We start from the raw sequence: 6,528 nt of genomic DNA, 5'->3' as shown, positions 1-6,528 counted from the left end.
CCTAGTTCCTGCATCTGCCTATGCAGGTGCTTTAAACCGCTGAGCTATCTGCCCAGTCCTTATCTTTCTTTATTTTTATTTTACCCTTCAGATATTATTCATTTTTTCAGGTTCTTACACTAGGAAGACAATATGATGTTTATACATGTGAGTGATTTATTTCACTTATGATTATAGCCCCTAGTTGCATCCACTTTCTATTAGACCTCAAATTTGTCTTTCTTTATATCAAGGGAGAATCTTAAAAAGCAGAATCTGAATTTGAGCCCAATTGTCCTACACTTTTAAAAAAATCACATAAAGTCAAAAAGTGAGAAAGAAATTTAGAGGAAATCTATACTAGGCCGTGTGATATCACTTATGAAAGGCAGAACTTTTTTTCTTCTTTTAAGAGACTGACAAATAACAAAAACAAATAGAAATGATACAGAATTTTGCTAAACAAAATGAAAAGAATTGAACAATAATTGTTATATTGCATATTGTTTTCTTCAAATTAGTTGTTCGAAGGCTGTACTTTCAGGGATCATTTCTAGAGTATGTTTCTAGAGAAGTTTCTCTGATCATGTAGAGTACCAAATTAGTTTTTTAGTTTATCAGATATGAGCATGAAAAATTGGTCAGAAGAAAATTTGGTCTAAGATGTTCACCAAGACAAGCCCCAGCAATCATAAAGTCGTCCCTGTCTATGTAGGAGTAAATGTAAAAGGACTTCCTCTCAGCATGGAAACTAAGGCTTTATTCATCAGTCTTAAGTACGGTTATTTTATCTGGAAGTTGGCAGATGCTGACACTTGTTTTCAGATCTACAGTAGGGAAAATAAAATGGGCTTTGTCATACACACAAAACAGGATGTCCTTGTGGTCAAACTATTGATGAACCCAAATGGGAAACTAAGAGCCATTGAAAAAAAAATTCATGACAGAAAACAGTTGATGCTTAGGCCACCATCATTTTGTAATGCAGTTTTTTCTGTGAAAGATTTCTTTAAATACTACTTTTAACAATACTTTATCACTTGTAATATATATGTATACAATCACTCTGCACACATTTGTTCCATGATATACCAAATAATTTTATATGATATCTTCATAAGCTATTATAGTATTTAAGAGAACCACACAAGAAACAGATTGATAGTCTATATAATAGTAGAGAAAATAGTAAGCTTTATAAAATGTTATTTTTGATAAATAATGAAGAATTTGGATTTAAATGTATTAAAATTAAATTGAAGTTTAATATAAAATTATATTATTTCAACTTATACTGAAAATGAATAAGATTTGAATAAAAATATTTTTTCTACTTGGACCATATATCACTGTTATTTAAAATGTTTCTGCTATCTATGATCATTTCTCAGCATGTTTTTACAAGTCTTAGTTAAAAGGTATTTCTCAAAATATTGCTTATAAATTTATGTATTTATCTGGGTCCATCATACAAATTATTTAAAGGCTCACTCTAGACAAATTGATTCATTCTTTAAAAGCAAAAAGGAGGAGAAATGTGTTCTTAAGTTTTTGTTTTTCTTCTGTAAAAATAATCTTTAATCCAGTTAAATATATATATATATATATATATATATATATATATATATATATATATATATATATTTGTACCAAGGATTGAACTCAAGACCTTGCGCTTACCAGGCAGGTGCTTATGCTGCTGAGCTAGATCCCTGGCCAAGAATTTATATTATTAAAGTTAAGAAATTATACCACTTGCCAGACACACCCACATGTATACATAGACACTCATGTAGCTCATGTATCATCTCAGGATATTGGTAGGTGTGTTTGTTAAATACACACTGTATTTTTATGAATTAACCTAATGGCCTATTTATATTGTCTTCATACTACAGGAAGTATATCATGAACTATCTGGCTATTTCATTTAGGAAGGTACTGATACCATAGATAAGGAGCTATTTAGTGTGCTGTTTAGTAAGCTAGAAACTATAGTCTGTCTAAACAGATAGATTTATATGCTCTAAGTTAAGTTCAGAGATACAATAGTCACACTGGAAGTGATTCTAAAGTTGGACCTCTTGGTATGATCCTGCCACAAATTTAATAATAATAATAATAATAAAATAATGACACAGGACAAGAGATGCAGCTCATTGCAGTCTGTAATTCCATCCCCAATAGTGAAAAATGAAAAAAAAATCCTACAAACTGCAGATAATTCCTATGTATCATTCTCTATGCCTCACATTAACTCTGGTTATATTTAATGGTGCTGAGTCTAAGCCTTATTAAAATTATGTGGTTAAAGTTACAAAATGATTTTTAAAAATTAGTCATAAAAATTAAAAAGGAGAAGAAAAAAAAAGCATTCACTGCTCCTTTCAATAGACCAGGAGAATTTCTTGCTTTGGATCCTGAGTGCACCAAATTCTTCCCCCCACTTCATTTTCACACCATCACCATGTCAGAGGCATGCTTAGTGTCAGCAGCAGCAATACCAACCTACTTCACTAACAAAGAAGGATTTCTCTCACTATGCGTATTCTACATCCACTGTGCAGCAGCACTCCTCCTTTCCCCTTTCACTCAGTTACCTCACTATGGTCTGCATCTCTGTGGAGCCTCAGCTACTTCTAGGAAGTGCTGCTAAGCCACTAGATATGGCAGATTAGAGGTCAGTCCTCTAGATGTCTGCCTCTCCTTTCCCTGTGCCAGGGTTAGCCCTCTTGACCTGTGAAAGATAAAACCTAAACAAGTAAATAAATTAATGAATTAATTAATGGGAGGATGGAACTAAATCAATGTGTCTGTTGTAACTTTTCTCTAGTTCACCTTTCAATGTAGAATACATAAACACACATAATGTTTAATTTGTGGTCACCTAATAGGAAATTAAAGGAATATCAAATGTTATTTGGAAAATTGAACTATGTCTCATTAGCCTTACGTTTCAGGAGAAAATAAGCCCCAAGGATTCACACATATTGTGACCACAGTAAGTAATTCTTGTTTTCTAGGAGTTTGCTTCTTTCATTTCTAAAAGAGGTCAATCTTCTTAATCCCTATCAGCTTAAATTGTGATTTCTTAGATAACAAAAGTCATTAGTGATTAAGTTAATTTAATTCAACTCCCAAAGTATTATGTACCCTCCACAGAATAAAATGGGATATACACAATTGAAAAAGAATAGATAACAGGCTAATTTGTTAATTCAAATAATTAACTATGAAGAAAACATGTTTTATAGCCTTTACTTTAGGGCTAAGAGAAAGTTTGACTATTAAGTCTCTGAAAGGACAACAGGCCAATTGATCTTGGACTTGGCAAATAACAAATATCATTTTGAAGCATATACATTCATTGTTGTATAGACCTCGGATGCAGTAAATGCCAGTCTTGAACAGCAGCATGGTAGTTTAGGTCCAATATCTTGCTACCCATTTTTTAGGCAGATATGGTATGCTAAATAGCTAGTAGTACGGTCTCAAATTACCATATAGAATACGTGAGTGCCACATTATGTTAATCTGTGGTCACTTAATAGGAAAGTACAGGAATATCAATGTGTTATTTGGAAAATTGAACTTTGTCTCATTATCATTATGTTTCATGAGAAAAACTAGATTTACAAATACTTTGTTCTTCTACACTTGGATGATAAAACTCACAGAATCTACTTTTTAATCTAAACGTTGATAAAACTCTACACTTTTTATGACAAAGATTTAGACTGTTTCTGTCTTCTAGCTGGCATTATCTATTATTTGGGTGATTTTGTAATATGTTATGCATGCACAACTCTCTGAAACATCTTCCCTTAACAATGGATATTACTACAGTCATAATATTTCTAAATGATTTAGACTGCCATTTGAAGTTAAAATTATCTTCTGTTTAGCACTTTATAACTTCTGAAAATTTTTGTTTATTCACAAATTACAGACTCAAAAGTGGCAAACCAATTAAATAGGTCTATGAATAATCCCTTAAATTAATATTTGTATTTTTCCCATCTGAAGCTGAATATTAACCACTCACAGTTGTGTTAGCTTAGGTCCCACAAGAAACAAGTGTCAAAACAGAATCGGTGGGTGTATGTCACTTTCTTGCCGCTGCTGTAACAGATTACCAGTACAGATTTAGAACTTAACACAAATTTATTATCTAGTAGTTCTGGAGGTCACGTCTGAAGCAAAACTTACTAAGTAAACTCGATAAAGCTGCGGCCCACTTACATGGGAATTGAGTCTTTCTTTCCCAGTGTGCAAAGCCTGCCTAGTTTCCCTGTCTCCTAGCTGCATGAATTCAGACTCTGCTTCTACTGTTGCACATAACTTCTCTTACTGTGCTTCTTAAGGTCATATTTCATATCCTCCCACCCCTGTGTATATGATTATTATACCTTCATATTATAAGGACCCTTTGTTTCTATACGGCCCACCCCAAGAATCGCTATGAATACTATTTTTAATAGTCACATTAACCTTCATAGAATACTGTGTCTACATACATATTAAAACAATTCTTAGATTATGATACTCAAAATAGAATACAGATAAAATACAAAGGAGGGGCCGGGGAGATGGCTCAGTGGAATAAGCGCTACCCTGGCCAGTGCAAGGGCCTGAGTTCAATCCCCAGTTCTGCCAAAAAAAAATACAAAGGAGCTAGAAGATAAGTTAACCACACATTAGAAATAATTATTTTATAAGCAAAGGCATTACTTCTGTACTTCTACAAGAGGCTCTGTTCCATTATTAAAATGGAATATACTCAATATTTTATTAAGTATAAGCATCACATTCTTTCTTGACATCCAACAGAACATATCATACATTTACTGAAACAATACAGATATGAATTTTCTGATAGTTTTTGACTACAAAAAAAATAAAGAAAAAAATCTTAGAAGTTATAAATTGTAATCAATATTTTGTGCAATCAGTTTTTGTGAACAAGGAGAAAAGATATAGACCAGTCAAGTTGAATCTTTTGGAGTTATCTTCTTCAAACGAAGTAGAAATGAAGAACAAAAATCTTTTATGGGTGCAGTTTTCAAATGCTTCCTTGGAGAAGGGTCATAGGACAATCAAATACCATCCTCAACATCATACATTTTCAAAATTGTAATGGAAGATTGATTGTGTCAACTTGAGAAGTTTAGTTAAGAGAAGCTCAACTTAATCAACTCAGCAGTTCCATACCCAAAGTGTAGAAGAGCCACTCTAGGGCATCTCATCACCTGGATAATATATAGACAAAATGAGGAAGGGAGAATCTGCTTTTGATCTTCAAAGAAGTACCAGTCTTCACCTTTACCTTGGAGCTTCCAGTAAAGACTTTTTGCCTGGCTTCCAGCACCTGGCTGTCATCACAGATTCTTTGGTTTCCACTGTAGATCCTTCAGTTTTCCATCATCAGAGGCCCATCAGCCTCTTGATTCAGACTTACATGGGGCACTGCAGTGAACTACTGACCTTGGACTATAAGCTTCTGACGCCAGTATGCAAAGCATAAAGGTCAATGCACTTATCAAGCTTTGCCTATAAAGCTTTGCCTCTAGGTAACACAGCTTCTATATGTTTAAATCTCGCATCAAGGGGACAGCTCCTAGCCAGGAAGTTGTGCATACCTGTAATTCCAAGACTGAGACACTGAGGCAGGAGAATCACAAGTTTGAGCAATATGGCAACTTAGGAAGACCTTGCCTCAAAATATTTTTTAAAGGTTCTGGGAGTTTAGGATAGTGCAATGGCTCTGCATGCAATGCTCAGTAATAGCAATCCAATAAATGGTCAGTTCTAGGTAAATAAAAAGCCAAATGTTAAATGACATTTCAATGTCACGATTCAAAATAAAAATGAATGTACAAATAATCAAACGCATCCATATATATGTAATATTATCAATATATATTCATTATAATTATGTAATATCAAATATAATAATGTGGTTGATAGCTAACTGGTGGTCAGCTTCTTATACCAGCTGAAATGAACTGCTGTGGTGCTGGGTGCAGAAGGCCCACCTGAGGGTTGTTGCCAACAGCATAAAAAGTCGAACAGAAGCTGCTAAAATGCTGTTAGGGATGCTGTTTGGAGAAGCTGTTGGAGCTGTTAGAAGCTGCTAGTTCTCTTGGGCTATTCTGCTGAAGGACCTTGTCGTGCTGGCTTTCCCAATGAACTTTGGAGAAGCTTGTCCTCATCTTAAGCATCACTTCCTGGCTCTGAAAGGGAAGATGGTGTACTACTCAACTTCATGGCGAAGCTTGTCCCATTGGCTTTCCTGATGAGAACTCAGCTTTCCCCATTGCTGGAGGAGTTCAGGACCTCACTGTTGCTGAGGATGACTGTGGTAATTTGGCGGGGGAGCTCTAGAGCTTACCTTGAGCATTGCTTCCTGGCTCCAGTGCAGAACCCTCAGCCTGCTAGCACAGATCCTTCATCCTGCTGGCACGGACTTCCTAGCTTCCACCACTGACTCTTGGGCCTTTCCAGCACAGATCCATGAAGCAGGCCTGCATGAGACTTTGTTATGGGCTC

General features: G+C 34.9%; 1 pseudogene; it reads left to right on the top strand.

Moving 5' to 3' along the window:
- The first annotated feature begins 507 nt into the window (after positions 1 to 507).
- LOC111814798 lies at positions 508 to 625 on the top strand (annotated as a pseudogene).
- Positions 626 to 6,528: the final 5,903 nt, after the last annotated feature.

The sequence above is a fragment of the Octodon degus genome, unplaced genomic scaffold (assembly GCF_000260255.1).
Source record: "Octodon degus isolate 3935 unplaced genomic scaffold, OctDeg1.0 scaffold00009, whole genome shotgun sequence".
NCBI classification, from domain to species: Eukaryota; Metazoa; Chordata; class Mammalia; order Rodentia; family Octodontidae; genus Octodon; species Octodon degus.
This window is presented reverse-complemented; position numbering and strand designations above follow the sequence as displayed.